At 35.7% G+C, this 18,264-nt stretch overlaps 1 non-coding gene across 1 annotated transcript; it reads left to right on the forward strand.

Annotated features, from left to right (window-relative positions):
• The first annotated feature begins 767 nt into the window (after positions 1-767).
• Positions 768-874, forward strand: LOC147950089 (small nucleolar RNA R71). Its single transcript, XR_015565056.1, has one exon. It is a non-coding gene; the product is annotated as a small nucleolar RNA R71 (small nucleolar RNA).
• Positions 875-18,264: the final 17,390 nt, after the last annotated feature.

Genomic DNA, 18,264 nt, shown 5'->3' on the forward strand with positions numbered 1-18,264 from the left:
TGTTTTTCTTGCATTGCTCTGTTTTCCGGATTTGTCCAGATCGACCCTGCACTCGATCTACACTCGATCGAGTGCTTGCTCGAGTTCATCCCCAGAATTCTTGTTTATGCTTTGTAGTTGTCCTGTCTTGTTTCCTATTTCATTTTAGTTGCATTTCTGCTGCATTCACTTAGTGTCCTGTTCATTACTTGTCTTGCATTAATTCATTACTTGCATTATCATAGTTCTATTTCTGTTCTTGGTTCATCATAGCTTTGATTAGTCTGTTCTCTTTACATTTATCATCTATCTTAGTAGTTTTTACTTTCTGCATTTTACATTTCATCAATAGGATTGTTAGTGACAAACATCCTTTACATTTGGCTTGACTTAGACATTTATGCACATCCTAATTGCTTGCAAACTCTCAGATTGGATTGACACCTCTTGTACTACTACAGCATAAGGGTAATTGAAACACCTTGCTTTCACCATTGTTCATCACCATATCATTCATTCACATTCCATCACACACACACACAAGAAAGATACAAGTTTCAAGGGCTTTCATGTCCCTCTTGTACTTGGTATCTTCCTCTCCTGTAGATCGCACAGAGCGATCATATTCCTCATTGTAGTTGCCATCAGACTGAGCCAAGTTCTCCACTAGGTCCCAACCTTCATCGACATCCGTGTTGAGGAAGTTACCATGGCTTGTGGTGTCCAGCAACATCCGTATCTTTGGGACCACTCCTCTGTAAAGTGTGCTCAGCAATGAAGCATTGTTGAAGCCATGATGTGGACATCGGGTAGTGTATCCCTTGAAACATTCCCAAGCTTCACTGAACGTTTCATTGTTCTTCTGAACAAAGCCGGAAATGACATTTCTCAGCCTTGCGGTTCTGGAGTTGGAGAAGAATTTGGCCAGGAATGCCTTCTTGCACGCTTCCCAAGTGGTGATGGACTCCTTAGGGAGCGATTTCTCCCAGATGTGTGCTTTGTCTCCGAAAGACAATGGGAAAAGCCTAAGCTTGAATCCATCTTCGCTGACTCCATTGATCTTAGTGAGGCTACAAAGCCTATCAAATTCATCCAGATGATCCAATGGGTCCTCCATTGGCAATCCATGAAACTTATTACTCTGTATCATCTGGATAAGACTACTCTTGATCTCAAAATTGTTGTTCTGCACAGCTGGTGGTACAATGCCATTCCTTTGAGTGTGAGTAGTTGGAGCATCTCCTGCTCCTATATTGGTCCTTGCTTGAGGAGCTGGTGGACCGTTCTGATTATTCATCGTCTCCTCAATGATTGATGGTTTTGGTTGAACTTGTTGTTGTCTGAGGAGCCTAGGTCTGTCGATGTTGTCAATGAAAGGACTCAGGTTCTGGCTACCTCTGGATCATGTTTGCATGCACAGGTAGTTGTCCGAGTGTGTACACGACGATCAACTCGATCCAGGTGATCGAATGACGGGTCGGGTGGGTGCTCGGGTTGTACCTGAGATTCAAAACAAACGATGCGAAAGCAAACAAGTCAGTATCTGAACCAAATATAAACAAAAGAACTTGATCTAACAAGTGCTGAAATCCTAAACGTAGCAAAATGAAATCAACCAAATGGCAACGATGCCAAATTGATAGTTGGGTTTTCACCCATGGTATCAATTCCCTATGAAGTTGTAGTACAAAGGGTTATCAATCCAAATGGTTGTTTATTTCTAGCAGGAAGGACAATACAAGTCAAGCCAAGGAGATAATGTTTTTGTTCTAACAGTCCTAAAATAAATAAAAGAAAGGAATATAAACAAAGAAACCACACGACCAAAGCACTCGATGCAAGCAGTCGAGTACGGGATCGAGTGGGGTGATCGAGTAAGCAAATGAGATATGAACAGCTCGAGGTATTACTCGATGCAGGTTATCGTGTACCTGATCGGGTAAGTGGTCGAGTAAGTAAAGAAAATGTAAACAAATATAATACGAAAGCACCTAAGGATGGGATAATCGAATCCTAAGTATTCTAGACCAGTACAGATGCCTTACATGCCTCAAGTAATTATTTCCTAGACAATGAATCTCTAAAAACTTGTCACCACACTCTCGCACTAGCGACAATCAACCTCGATCACTTACCACACTCTCGCACTAGCAATATTAACAAGCAGGCATTAAGAACGATTCATTATTGTCAGTAAACTCAAACTCATCTAATCCCTTACTCAGAGTCAAGTAAACCTCTAGCATTGGCTAATTCACGCATCTCATCTACACCTCTCGGTCGCTGAAACGCCCTAGATCTAATCTCAACCTCTCGGTTTGTTGACATCATTAAGAACACCAACTTTGAAGGAAATCTATCAATCATTTACAATCAAACTAAGGCATCCTAACCGATCAAGAACACAAAATCATCTATCCCATCCCTAGAAACTTTACTACACTACTCGGACATGATAACAAGGAACAAAATAATGAAAATGAATGAAACTTGCATGGTATTAAAAGATAGAGTAGAGTAGAAAGAGTACAAGATAGAAATCTAAGAAAACTATAAAAACTATGAAATAAAAATGCAAAACGAAAAGGAAAATGTTTGAGTCGCTCAGTTCTCTCACATAAGCTCTCGCTCTCTGGTTTGAGGGTCTGCGGCGTGATCCCTTGCGACAATCCAATGCATTTGACTAATTGTAAGAGTTGGGATGAATTTGGAGTGTTTAGACAACACTTAAACCCGCTTTATCCCGAAAAAGGCTAAAAACGAGAAAACATTGATTCGAAGCAGTAAACAGATTTGTTACTGTTTCTAGGGTCAGAATGTGTAACAAACCAATGCATTTGACTAACTGTAAGAGTTTGGGATGAATTTGGAGTGTTTAGACAACACTAAAACCTGTTATACCCCAAAATCGGCATAAAACGAGAAAACAGGCTAAAACCGAGAGAAAACATTGATTCGAAGCAGTAAACATCTATGTTACTCTTTCTAGGGTCAAAATATATAGCAATCCAATGCATTTGACTATTTATAAGAGTTCGGTTGAATTTGGAGTGTTTAGACAACACTTATACCGATTTTATCCCGGAACAGGCTAAAACCGAGAAAACATTGATTCAAAGCAGTAAACAGCTTTGTTACTGTTTTTAGTGTCAGAATGAGTGACAAACCAATGCATTTTACTAATTGTAAGAGTTTGGGTTGAATTTGGAGTGTTTAGACAACATTAAACCTGTTTTATCCCAAAACAGGCTTAAACCAAGAAAACAGGCTAAAACCGAGAGAAAACATTGATTCGAAGCAATAAACAGTTATGATACTCTTTATAGGGTCAAAATATATAAAAATCCAATGCATTGACTAATTTTAATAGTTCGGGTTGAATTTGGAGTGTTTAGACACCACTTATACCCATTTTGTCCCGAAACAGGGTAATACCTAGAAAACATTGATTCGAAGCAGTAAACAGCTTTGTTACTGTTTATAGGGTCAGAATGTGTAACAACCCAATGCATTTGACGAATTATAAGAGTTTGGGATGAATTTGGAGTGTTTAGACAACACTTAAACCTCTTATATCCCAAAATCGGCATAAACAGAGAAAACAGGCTAAAATCGAGGGAAAACATTGATACGAAGCAGTAAACCGCTATGTTACTCTTTCGAGGGTCAAAATATATAGCAATCCCATGCATTTGACTATTTATAAGTGTTTAGGTTGAATTTGGAGTGTTTAGACACCAATTATACTCATTTTATCCCGAAACAGGCTAAAACCGAGAAAACAATGGTTCAAAGCAGTAAACAGCTATGTTACTCTTTCTTGGGTCAAATTATGTAACAATCCAATGCATTTGACTAATTATAAGAGTTCGGGTTGAATTCGGTGTGTTTAGACACCAGTTATACCCATTTTGTCTTGAAATAGGCTAAAACCAAGAAAACATTGATTCGAAGCAGTAAATAGCTTTGTTACTATTTTTAGGGTCAGAATGTGTGACAAACCAATGCATTTGACTAATTGTAAGAGTTCGGGATGAATTTGGAGTGTGTAGACAACTTTTAAACCCGTTATATCCCAAAATCGGCATAAACCAAGAAATTAGGCTAAATCCAAGAGAAAATATTGATTCGAAGCAGAAAACATTTATGTTACTCTTTCTAGGGTCAAAATCTATAACAATCCAATGCGTTTTACTATTTTAAGAGTTTGAGTTGAATTTGGAATGTTTAGACACTACTTACACCCATTTTGTCCCGGAACATGCTAAAACCGAGAAAACATTGATTCGAAGCAGTAAACAGCTTTTCTACTATTTCTAGGGTCAGAATGTGTGACAGTCCAATGCATTTGTATAATTGTAAGAGTTTGGGATGAATTTGGAGTGTTAGACACCACTTTTACCCATTTTTGTCCCGAAAGAGACTAAAACCGAGAAAACAAGCTAAAACCGAGAGAAACATTGATTTGAAGCAGTAAAAAGCTATTTTACTATTTCTAGGGTCAACATATGTAACAATACAATGCATTTGACTAATTATAACAGTTTGGGTTGAATTTGGAGTTTTTAGAGAACACTTAAACCTGTTTTATCCCAAAATAGGCTTAAACAAAGAAAACATGCTAAAAACGAGAGAAAACATTGATTCGAAGCAGTAAACATCTATGTTACTCTTTGTAGGGTGAAAATATATAACAATCCAATGCATTTTACTATTTATAAGAGCTTGGGTTGAATTTGGAGTGTTTAGACACCAGTTATACCCATTATGTCCCGAAACAAGCTAAAACCGAGAAAACATTGATTCGAAGCAGTAAACAGCGTTGTTACTATTTCTAGGGTCAGAATGTGTGAAAGTCCAATGTATTTTTCTAATTGTAAGAGTTTGGGATGAATTTGGAGTGTTTAGACACCACTTTTACCCATTTTGTCCCGAAACAGCATAAAACTGTGAAAAAATTGATTCGAAGCAGTAAACAGCTTTGTTACTGTTTCTATGGTCAGAATGTGTGACAATCAAAGACTTTTTGTAAGAGTTCGGAATGAATTTGGAGTTTTCAGACACCACTCTTACCCATTTTAACCCGAAACAAGTTAAAACCGAGAAAACATTGATTCGAAGCATTAAACAGCATTGTTACTGTTTCTAGGGTAATAATGTGTGACAATCCAATGCCTTTGACTAAGTGTAAGAGTTGGGATGAATTTGGAGTGTTTACAAAACACTTAAACCCGTTTTGTCCCGAAAAAGGATAAAACCGAGAAAACATTGATTCGAAGCAGTAAAAAGGTTTGTTACTGTTTCTAGGGTCAAAATGTGTAACAAACCAATGCATTTGACTAATTGTGACAGTATGGGATGAATTTGGAGTGTTTAGACAACACTTAAACCTGTTATATCCCAAAATCGGCATAAACCGAGAAAAAACATTGATTCGAAGCAGTAAAAAGCTATGTTACTCTTTCTAGGGTCAAAATATATAACAATTCAATGCATTTGACTAATTATTAGAGTTTGGGTTGAATTTGGAATGTTTAGACACCAATTATACTCATTTTGTCCCGAAACAGGCTAAAACCGAGAAAACATTGATTCGAAGCAGTAAAAAGCTATGTTACTCTTTCTTGGGTCAAAATATGTAACAATCCAATGCATTTGACTAATTATAAGAGTTCGGGTTGAATTTGGTGTGTTTAGACACCACTTATACCGATTTTGTCCTGAAATAGGCTAATACCGAGAGAACATTGATTCGAAGCAGTAAACAGCTTTGTTACTATTTTTAGGGTCAGCATGTGTGACAAACCAATGCATTTGACTAATTGTAAGAGTTCAGGATGAATTTGGAATGTTTAGACAACTTTTAAACCCGTTATATCCCAAAATCGGCATAAACCAAGAAATTAGGCTAAATCCAAGAGAAAATATTGATTCGAAGCAGAAAACATTTATGTTACTCTTTGTAGGGTCAAAATATATAACAATCCAGTGCATTTAACTATTTATAAGAGTTTGAGTTGAATTTGGAATGTTTAGACACTACTTACACCCATTTTGTCCCGAAACAGGCTAAAACCGAGAAAACATTGATTCGAAGCAGTAAACAGCTTTGTTACTATTTTTAAGGTCAGAATGTGTGACAATCAAATGCATTTGACTTATTGTAAGAGTTCGGAATGAATTTGGAGTGCTTAGACAACACTCATACCCATTTTGTCCCGAAACATGCTAAAACCGAGAAAACATTGATTCGATGCAGTAAACAGCATTGTTACTGTTTCTAGGGTCATAATGTGTGACAATCCAATGCATTTGACTAAGTGTAAGAGTTGGGATGAATTTGGAGTGTTTAGACACCACTTTTACCCATTTTGTCTCGAAACAGGCTAAAACCGAGAAAATAATGTAAAACGGAGAGTAAACAGCTACGTTACTCTTAATAGGGTCAAAATATATAACAATCCAACGCATTTTACTATTTATAAGAGTTTGGGTTGAATTTGGAGTGTTTAGACGCCTGTTATACCCATTTCGTCCCGAAACAGGCTAAAACTGAGAAAACATTGATTCGAAGAAGTAAACAGCTTTGTTACTATTTTTAGGGTCAGAATGTGTGACAATCAAATGCATTTGACTTATTGTAAGAGTTCGGAATGAATTTGGAGTGCTTAGACAACACTAATACCCATTTTGTCCCGAAACAGGATAAAACCGAGAAAACATTGATTCGAAGCAGTAAACAAGTTTGTTACTGTTTCTAAGGTCAGAATGTTTAACAAACCAATGCATTTGACTAATTGTGAGAGTTTGGGATGAATTTGGAGTGTTTAGACAACAATTAAACCTGTTATATCCCAAAATCGGCATAAACTGAGAAAAAACATTGATTCGAAGCAGTAAAAAGCTATGTTAATCTTTCTAGGGTCAAAATATATAACAATCCAATGCATTTGACTAATTATAAGAGTTTGGATTGAATTTGGAGTGTTTAGACACTAATTCTACTCATTTTGTCCTGAAACAGGCTAAAACCGAGAAAACATTGATTCGAAGCAGTAAATAGCTATTTTACTCTTTCTAGGGTCAAAATATGTAACAATCCAATGCATTTAACTAATTATAAGAGTTCGGGTTGAGTTTGGTGTGTTTAGACACCACTTATACCCATTTTGTCCCGAAACAAGCTAAAACCGAGAAACATTGATTCGAAGCAGTAAACAGCTTTGTTACTATTTTTAGGGTCAGAATGTGTGACAAACCAATGCATTTGACTAATTGTAAGAGTTCGGGATAAATTTGGAATGTTTAGACAACTTTTAAACCCGTTTTAACCCGAAACAGGCATAAACCAAGAAATTAGGCTAAATCCAAGAGAAAATATTGATTCGAAGCAGAAAACATTTATGTTACTCTTTCTAGGGTCAAAATATATAACAATCCAGTGCATTTAACTATTTATAAGAGTTTGAGTTGAATTTGGAATGTTTAGACACTACTTACACCCATTTTGTCCCGGAACATGCTAAAACCGAGAAAACATTGATTCGAAGTAGTAAACAGCTTTGTTACTATTTCTAGGGTCAGAATGTGTGACAGTCCAATGCATTTGTATAATTGTAAGAGCTTGGGATGAATTTAGAGTGTTAGACAACACTTTTACCCATTTTGTCGCGAAACAGGCTAAAACCGAGAAAACAAGCTAAAGCTAAGAGAAACATTGATTTGAAGCAGTAAACAGCTATGTTACTCTTTCTAGAGTCAAAATATGTAACAATACAATGCATTTGACTAATTATAACAGTTTGGGTTGAATTTGGAGTGTTTAGACAACACTTAAACCTGTTTTATCCCAAAACAGGCTTAAACCAAGAAAACAGGCTAAAACCGAGAGAAAACATTGATTCGAAGCAGTAAACAGTTATGATACTCTTTATAGGGTCAAAAAATATAAAAATCCAATGCATTGACTAGTTTTAATAGTTCGGGTTGAATTTGGAGTGTTTAGACGCCACTTATACCCATTTTGTCCCGAAACAGGGTAAAACCTAGAAAACATTGATTCGAAGCAGTAAACAGCTTTGTTACTGTTTACAGGGTCAGAATGTGTAACAAACCAATGCATTTAACTAATTGTAAGAGTTTGGGATGAATTTGGAGTGTTTAGACAACACTAAAACCTGTTATATCCCAAAATCGGCATAAACCGAGAAAACAGGCTATAACCGAGAGAAGACAGTGATTCGAAGCAGTAAACAGATATGTTACTCTTTCTAGGGTCAAAATATATAGCAATCCCATGCATTTGACTATTTATAAGAGTTCAGGTTGAATTTGGAGTGTTTAGACACCACTTATACCGATTTTATCCCGGAACAGGCTAAAACCAAGAAAACATTGATTTAAAGCAGAAACAGCTTTGTTACTGTTTCTAGTGTCAGAATGACAAACCAATGCATTTGACTAATTGTAAGAGTTCGGGATGAATTTGGAGTGTTGAGAAACACTTAAACCTGGTATATTCCAAAATCGGCATAAACCGAGAAAACAGGCTAAAACCGAGAGAAACATTGATTCGAAGCAGTAGACATCTATGTTACTCTTTTTAGGGTGAAAATATTTAAAAATCCAATGCATTTTACTATTTGTAAGAGTTTGGGGTGAATTTGGATTGTTTAGACACCAGTTATACCCATTAAACCTGTTTTATCCCAAAACATGTTTAAACCAAGAAAACAGACTAAAACCGAGAGAAAACATTGATTCGAATCAGTAAACAGCTGTGTTACACTTTCTAGGGTTAAAATATGTAACAATACAATGCATTTGACTGATTAAAATAGTTTGGGTTGAATTTGGAGTGTTTAGACAACACGTAAACCCGTTTTATCCCAAAATAGGTTAAAACCGAGAAAACATGCTAAAACCGAGAGAAACATTGATTTGAAGCAGTAAACAGCTATGTTACTCTTTCTAGGGTCAAAATATGTAACAATACAATGCATTTGACTAATTATAGCAGTTTGGGTTGAATTTAGAGTGTTTAGACAACACTTAAACTTGTTTTACCCTAAAACAGGCTTAAACCGAGAAAACAGGCTAAAACCGAGAGAAAACATTGATCCGAAGCAGTAAACAGTTATGATACTCTTTATAGGGTCAAAATATATAAAAATCCAATGCATTTGACTAATTTTAATAGTTCGGGTTGAATTTGGAGTGTTTAGACACCACGTTTACCCATTTTGTCCTGAAAGAGGGTAAAACCTAGAAAACATTGATTCGAAGCAGTAAACAGCTTTTTTACTGTTTCTAGGGTCAGAATGTGTGACAATCCAATGCAATTGACTTATTGTAAGAATAAATTTGGAGTGTTTAGACACCACTTATACCCATTCTGTCCCGAAATAGGCTAAAACCTAAAAAAAATTGATTCCAAGCACTAAACAGCTTTGCTACTGTTTCTATGTTCATAATGTGTGACAGTCCAATGAATTTGACTAATTGTAAGATTTCGGGATGAATTTGGAGTGTTTAGACAACACTTAAACCCGTTTTATCCCGAAACAGGCTAAAACCGAGAAAACATTGAGTCAAAGCAGTAAACAGCTTTGTTACTATTTCTAGGATCAGAATGTGTGACAGTCGAATGCATTTTTATAATTGTAAGAGTTCGGAATGAATTTGGAGTGTTTAGACACCACTTTTACCCATTTTGTCCTGAAACAGGCTAAAACCGAGAAAACAAGGTAAAACCGAGAGTAAACAGCTATGTTACTCTTTATAGGGTCAAAATATATAACAATCCAATGCATTTTACTATTTATAAAAGTTTGGTTGAATTTGGAGTGTTTAGACACCAATAATACCCATTTTGTCCCGAAATAAGCTAAAACCGAGAAAACATTGATTCGAAGCAGTAAACAGCTTTGTTACTGTTTTTAGGGTCATAATATGTGACAATCAAATGCATTTGACTTATTGTAAGAGTTTGGAATGAATTTGGAGTGCTCATATACCACTTATATCCTTTTTGTCCCGAAACATGCTAAAACCAAGAAAACATTGATTCGAAGCAGTTAACAACGTTGTTACTATTCTAGGGCCAGAATGTGTGCAGTCCAATGCATTTGTCTAATTGTAAGAGTTCATGATAAATTTGGAGTGTTTAGACAACACTTAAACCAGTTTTATCCCAAAACAGGCTACAATTGAGAAAACATTGATTCGAAGAAGTAAACAGCTTTGTTACTGTTTCTAGGGTCAGAATGTGTGACAATCCAATGCATTTGACTTATTGTAAGAGTTTCGAATGGATTTGGATTGTTTAGACACCATTGATACCCATTTTGTCCCGAAACAGGCTAAAAACTAGTAAAAATTGATTCGAAACAGTAGACAGCTTTGTTACTGTTTCTAGGTTCATAATGTGTGGCAGTCCAATGCATTTGACTAATTGTGAGAGTTCTTGATGAATTTGGATTGTTTAGACAACAGTTAAACCCGTTTATCCTGAAAGAGGCTAAAACCAAGAAAAAATTGATTCGAAGCACTAAACAGCTTTGTTACTGTTTCTAGGGTCAGAATGTGTAAAAACCCAATGCATTTGATTTATTGTAAGAGTTTGGAATGAATTTGGAGTGTTTAGACACCACTGATACCCATTTTTTCCCGAAACAGGTTAAAAACTAGTAAAAATTGATTCGACGCAGTAAACAGCTTTGTTACTGTTTCTAGGTTCAAAATGTGTGACTGTCCAATGCATTTGACAAATTGTAAGAGTTCGGGATGAATTTGGAGTGTTTAGACAACACTTAAACCCATTTATCCTGAAATAGGCTAAAACTAAGAAAAAATTGATTCGAAGCACTAAACAGCTTTGTTACTGTTTCTAGGGTCAGAATGTGTGACAAATCTATGCATTTGACTAATTGTAAGAGTTCAAGATGAATTTGGAATGTTTAGACTACACTTAAACCTGCTTTATCCCGAAACAGGCTAAAACCGAAAAAGCTTAGACACCACTAATACCCATTTTGTCCCGAAACAGGTTAAAACCAACAAAATATTGATTCGAAGCACTAAACAGTTTTGTTACTATTTCTAGGGTCAGAATGTGTGACAGTCCAATGCATTTGTCTAATTTTAAGAGTTCGAGATGAATATTGAGTGTTTAGACTCCACTTTTACCCATTTTGTCCCGAAATAGGCTAAAACCAAGAAAACATTGATTCGAAGCAATAAAGAGCTTTGTTACTGTTTCTAGGGTCAGAATGTGTGACAATCAAATCCATTTGACTTACTGTAAGAGTTTGGAATGAATTTGGGTGTTTAGACACCACTTATACCCATTTAGTCCCGAAACAAGCTAAAACCGAGAAAAATTTGATTCAAAGCAGTAAACAGCATTGTTACTGTTTCTACGGTCAGAATAAGTGACAATCCAATGCATTTGACTAATTGTAAGAGTTGGGATGAATTTGGAGTGTTTAGACAACACTTAAACCCGCTTTATCCCGAAACAGGCTAAAACCGAGAAAACATTGATTCGAAGCAGTAAACAGCTCTGTTACTGTTTCTAGGGTCAGAATGTGTGACAATCCAATACATTTGACTTATTGTAAGAGTTTGGAATGAATTTGGAGTGTAAGAACACCATTGATACCCATTTTGTCCCGAAACAGTTTAAAAACTAGTAAAAATTGATTCGAAGCAGTAAACAGCTTTGTTACTGTTTCTAGGTTCATAATGTGTGAGAGTCCAATGCATTTGACTAATTGAAAGAGTTCGGGATGAATTTGGAGTGTTTAGACAACACTTAAACCCGTTTATCCTAAAACAGGCGAAAACCAAGAAAAAATTGATTCGAAGCACTAAACAGCTTTGTTACTGTTTTTAGGGTCAGAATGTGTGACAAACCAATGCATTTGACTAATTGTAAGAGTTCAAGATGAATTTTGAATGTTTAGACTACACTTAAACCCGCTTTATCTCGAAACAAGCTAAAACCGAGAAAACTTAGACACTACTAGTACCCATTTTGTCCCGAAACAGGTTAAAACCAACAAAACATTGATTCGAAGCAGTAAAAATCTTTGTTACTATTTCTAGGGTCAGAATGTGTGACAGTCCAATGTATTTGTCTAATTTTAAGAGTTCGAGATGAATTTTGAGTGTTTAGACTCCACTTTTACCCATTTTGTCCCGAAACAGGCTAAAACCGAGAAAACATTTATTCGAAGCAGTAAAGAGCTTTGTTTCTGATTCTAGGGTCAGAATGTGTGACAATCAAATGCATTTGACTTATACCTATTTAGTCCCGAAACAAGCGAAAACCGAGAAAAATTTGATTCAAAGCAGTAAACAGCATTTTTACTGTTTCTACGGTCATAATGTGTGACAATCCAATGCATTTGACTAATTGTAAGAGTTGGGATGAATTTGAAGTGTTTAGACAACACTTAAACCCGCTTTATCCCGAAACAGGCTAAAACCGAGAAAATATTGATTCGAAGCAGTAAACAGCTTTGTTACTGTTTCTAGGGTCAGAATGTGTAACAAACCAATGCATTTGACTAATTGTAAGAGTTTGGGATGAATTTGGAGTGTTTAGACAACACTTAAACCCGCTTTATCCCGAAACAGGCTAAAACCGAGAAAACATTGATTTGAAGCAGTAAACAGCTTTGTTACTGTTTCTAGGGTCAGAATGTGTAACAAACCAATGCATTTGACTAATTGTAAGAGTTTGGGATGAATTTGGAGTGTTTAGACAACACTTAAACCCGCTTTATCCCGAAACAGGCTAAAACCGAGAAAACATTAATTCAATGCAGTAAACAGCTTTGTTGCTGTTTCTAGGGTCAGAATGTTTAACAAACCAATGCATTTGACTTATTGTAAGAGTTTGGGATGAATTTGGAGTGTTTAGATAACACTTAAACCTATTATATCCCAAAATCGGCATAAACCGAGAAAACAGGCTAAAACCGTGAGAAAACATTGATTCAAAGCTGTAAACAGTTATGATACTCTTTATAGGGTCAAAATATATAAAAATCCAATGCATTTGAATTTTGAGTGTTTAGACACCACTTACACCCATTTTGTCCCGAAACATGCTAAAACCGAGAAAACAATGATTCGAAGCAGTCAACAGCTTTGTGACTGTTTCTAGGGTCAGAATGTCTGACAAATACAATGCATTTGGATAATTGTAATAGTTGGGATGAATTTGGAGTGTTTAGACAACACTTAAACCCATTTTAACTCGAAACAAACTAAAACAAAGAAAACATTGATTCAAAGCAGTGAACAGCTTTGTTATAGTTTATACGGTCAGAATGTGTGACAATCCAATGCATTTGACTAATTGTAAGAGTTGGGATGAATTTCGAGTGTTTAGACAACACTTAAACCCGCTTTATCCTGAAACAGGCTAAAATCGAGAAAACATTGTTTCGAAGTAGTAAACAGCTTTGTTTCTGTTTCTAGGGTCATAATGTGTAACAAACCACTGCATTTGACTAATTGTAAGAGTTTGGGATGAATTTGGACTGTTTAGACAACACTTAAACCTATTATATCCCAAAACGGCATAAACCGAGAAAACAGGCTAAAACCGAGAGAAAACATTGATTCGAAGCTTTAAACAGCTAATTTACTCTTTATAGGGTCGAAATATATAGCAATCCAATGCATTTGACTATTTATAAGAGTTCAGGGTTAATTTGGATTGTTTAGACACCACTTATACCCATTTTATCCCGGAACAGGCTAAAACCGAGAAAACGTTGATTTAAAGCAGTAAACAGCTTTGTTACTGTTTCTAGGACCAGAATGTGTGACAAACCAATGCATTTTACTAATTGTAAGAGTTTGGATAAATTTGGAGTGTTTAGACAACACTTAAACCCGGTATATCCCAAAATCGACATAAACCGAGAAGACAAGCTAAAACCGAGAGAAAACATTGATTCGAAGCAGTTAACATCTATGTTACTCTTTGTGGCATCAAAATATATAACAATGCAATGCATTTTACTATTTATAAGAGTTTGGGTTGAATTTGGAGTGTTTAGACACCAGTTATACCCATTTTGTCCCGAAACAAGCTAAAACCGAGAAAACATTGATTCGAAGCAGTAAACAGCTTTGTTACTATTTCTAGGGTCAGAATGTGTGACATTCCAATGCATTTTTCTAATTGTAAGAGTTCAGGATGAATTTGGAGTGTTTAGACACAACTTTTACCCATTTTGTTCCGAAACATGATAAAACCGAGAAAACATTGATTTGAAGCAGTAAACAGCATTGTTACTATTTCTAGGGTCATAATGTGTGACAATCCAATGTATTTGAGTAATTGTAAGAGTTGGGATGAATTTGGAGTGTTTACACAACTCTTAAACCCGTTTTAACCCGAAACAGGCTAAAACCGAGAAAACATTGATTTGAAGCAGTAAACAGCTTTGTTACTGTTTCTAGGGTCAGAATGTGTAACAAACCAATGCATTTGACTAATTTCAAGAGTTTGGGATGAATTTTGACTGTTTAGACAACACTTAAACCTGTTATATCCCAAGATCGGCATAACACGAGACAACATGCTAAAATCGAGAAAAAAATTGATTCAAAGCAGTAAACAGCTATGTTACTATTTCTAGGGTCAGAATGTGTGACAGTCCAATGCATTTGTATAATTTTAAGAGTTCGGGATGAATTTGGAGTGCTTAGACACCACTTTTACCCATTTTGTCCCGAAACAGGCTAAAACAAAGAAAACAAGCGAAAACCGATAGGAACATTGATTTGAAGCAGTAAACAGCTATGTTACTCTTTCTAGGGTCAAAATATGTAACAATACAACGCATTTGACTAATTATAACAATTTGGGTTGAATTTGGAGTGTTTAGACAACACTTAAACCTATTTTATCCCAAAACAGGCTTAAACCGAGAAAACAGGCTAAAACCGAGAGAAAACATTGATTCGAAGCAGTAAACAGTTATGATACTCTTTATAGGGTCAAAATATATAATAATCCAATGCATTTGACTAATTTTAATAGTTCGGGTTGAATTTGGAGTGTTTAGACACCACTTATAACCATTTTGTCCCGAAACAGGGTAAAACCTAGAAAACATTGGTTCGAAGCAGTAAACAGCTTTGTTACTGTTTCTAGGGTCAGAATCTGTGACAATCCAATTCATTTGACTAATTGTAAGAGTTGGGATGAATTTGGAGTGTTTAGACACTACTTACACCCATTTTGTCCCGAAACATGCTAAAACCGAGAAAACATTAATTCGAAGAAGTAAACAGCTTTGTGACTGTTTCTAGGGTCAGAATGTGTGACAATTCAATGCATTTGACTAATTGTAATAGTTGGGATGAATTTGGAGTGTTTAGACAACACTTAAACCCGTTTTATCCCGAAGCAGGCTAAAACCAAGAAAACATTGATTAAAAGCAGTGAACAGCTTTGTTATAGTTTATACAGTCAGAATGTGCGACAATCCAATGCATTTGACTAATTGTAAGAGTTGGGATGAATTTGGAGTGTTTAGACAACACTTAAACCCGCTTTGTCCCGAAACATGATAAAACCGAGAAAAAATTGATTAGAAGCAGTAAACAGCTTTGTTACTGTTTCTAGGGTCAGAATGTGTAACAAACCAATGCATTTGACTAATATGAAGAGTTTGGGATGAATTTGGAGTGTTTAGACAACTCTTAAACCCGTTTTATCCCAAAACAAGCTTAAACCGAGAAAACAGGCTAAAAGCGAGAGAAAACATTGATTCGAAGCAGTAAACAGCTAATTTAATCTTTAAAGGGTCAAAATATATAGCAATCCAATGCATTTGACTATTTATAAGAGTTCAGGTTGAATTTGGATTGTTTAGACATCACTTAAACCCGCTTTATCCCGAAACATGCTAAAACCGAGAAAACATTGATTTGAAGCAGTAAACAGCTTTGTTACTGTTTCTAGGGTTAGAATGTGTAACAAACCAATGCATTTGACTAATTGTAAGAGTTTGGGATGAATTTGGAGTGTTTAGACAACACTTAAACCCGCTTTATCCCGAAACAGGCTAAAACCGAGAAAACATTAATTCGATGCAGTAAACAGCTTTGTTGCTGTTTCTAGGGTCAGAATGTGTAACAAACCAATGCATTTGACTAATTGTAAGAGTTTGGGATGAATTTGGAGAGTTTAGACAACACTTAAAACTATTATATCCCAAAATCGGCATAAACCGAGAAAACAGGGTAAAACCGAGAGAAAACATTGATTCAAAGCAGTAAACAGTTATGATACTCTTTATAGGGTCAAAATATATAAAAATCCAATGCATTTGACTAATTTTAATAGTTCGGGATGAATTTGGAGTGTTTAGACACCACTTACACCCATTTTGTCCCGAAACATGCTAAAACCGAGAAAACATTGATTCGAAGCAGTAAACAGCTTTGTGACTGTTTCTAGGGTCAGAATGTGTGACAAATACAATGCATTTGGATAATTGTAATATTTGGGATGAATTTGGAGTGTTTAGATAACACTTAAACCCGTTTTAACCCGAAACAAACTAAAACAAAGAAAACATTGATTCAAAGCAGTGAACAGCTTTGTTATAGTTTATACGGTCAGAATGTGTGACAATCCAATGCATTTGAATATTTATAAGAGTTCAGGGTTAATTTGGATTATTTAGACACCACTTATACCCATTTTATCCCGGAACAGGCTAAAACCAAGAAAACGTTGATTCAAAGCAGTAAACAGCTTTGTTACTGTTTCTAGGGCCAGAATGTGTGACAAACCAATGCATTTGACTAATTGTAAGAGTTTGGATAAATTTGGAGTGTTTAGACAACACTTAAACCTGGTATATCCCAAAATCGGCATAAACCGAGAAGACAAGCTAAAACCGAGAGAAAACATTGATTCGAAGCAGTAAACATCTATGTTACTCTTTGTGGCGTCAAAATATATAACAATGCAATGCATTTTACTATTTATAAGAGTTTGGGTTGAATTTGGAGTGTTTAGACACCAGTTATACCCATTTTGTCCCGAAACAAGCTAAAACCGAGAAAACATTGATTCGACGCAGTAAACAGCTTTCTTACTATTTCTAGGGTCAGAATGTGTGACATTCCAATGCATTTTTCTAATTGTAAGAGTTCAGGATGAATTTGGAGTGTTTAGACACAACTTTTACCCATTTTGTCCCAAAACATGATAAAACCGAGAAAACATTGATTCGAAGAAGTAAACAGCATTGTTACTATTTCTAGGGTCATAATGTGTGACAATCCAATGTATTTGATTAATTGTAAGAGTTGGGATGAATTTGGAGTGTTTACACAACACTTAAACCCGTTTTAACCCGAAACAGGCTAAAACCGAGAAAACATTGATTTGAAGCAGTAAACAGCTTTGTTACTGTTTCTAGGGTCAGAATGTGTAACAAACCAATGCATTTGACTAATTTCAAGAGTTTGGGATGAATTTGGAGTGTTTAGACAACACTTAAACCTGTTATATCCCAAGATCGGCATAACACGAGACAACATGCTAAAATCGAGAAAAAAATTGATTCAAAGCAGTAAACAGCTATGTTACTATTTCTAGGATCAGAATGTGTGACAGTCCAATGCATTTGTATAATTTTAAGAGTTCAGGATGAATTTGAAGTGCTTAGACACCACTTTTACCCATTTTGTCCCGAAACAGGCTAAAACAAAGAAAACAATTTAAAACCGATAGGAACATTGATTTGAAGCAGTAAACAGCTATGTTACTCTTTCTAGGGTCAAAATATGTAACAATACAATGCATTTGACTAATTATAACAATTTGGGTTGAATTTGGAGTGTTTAGACAACACTTAAACCTATTTTATCCCAAAACAGGCTTAAACCGAGAAAACCGGCTAAAACCGAGAGAAAACATTGATTCGAAGAAGTAAACAGTTATGATACTCTTTATAGGGTCAAAATATATAATAATCCAATGCAGTTGACTAATTTTAATAGTTCGGGTTGAATTTGGAGTGTTTAGACACCACTTATAACCATTTTGTCCCGAAACAGGGTAAAACCTAGAAAACATTGATTCGAAGCAGTAAACAGCTTTGTTACTGTTTCTAGGGTCAGAATCTGTGACAATCCAATTCATTTGACTAATTGTAAGAGTTGGGATGAATTTGGAGTGTTTAGACACCACTAACACCCATTTTGTGCCGAAACATGCTAAAACCGAGAAAACATTGA

This window comes from Camelina sativa, chromosome 1 (genome assembly GCF_030686135.1).
Source record: "Camelina sativa cultivar CO46 ecotype springtype chromosome 1, ASM3068613v1".
NCBI lineage: Eukaryota > Viridiplantae > Streptophyta > Magnoliopsida > Brassicales > Brassicaceae > Camelina > Camelina sativa.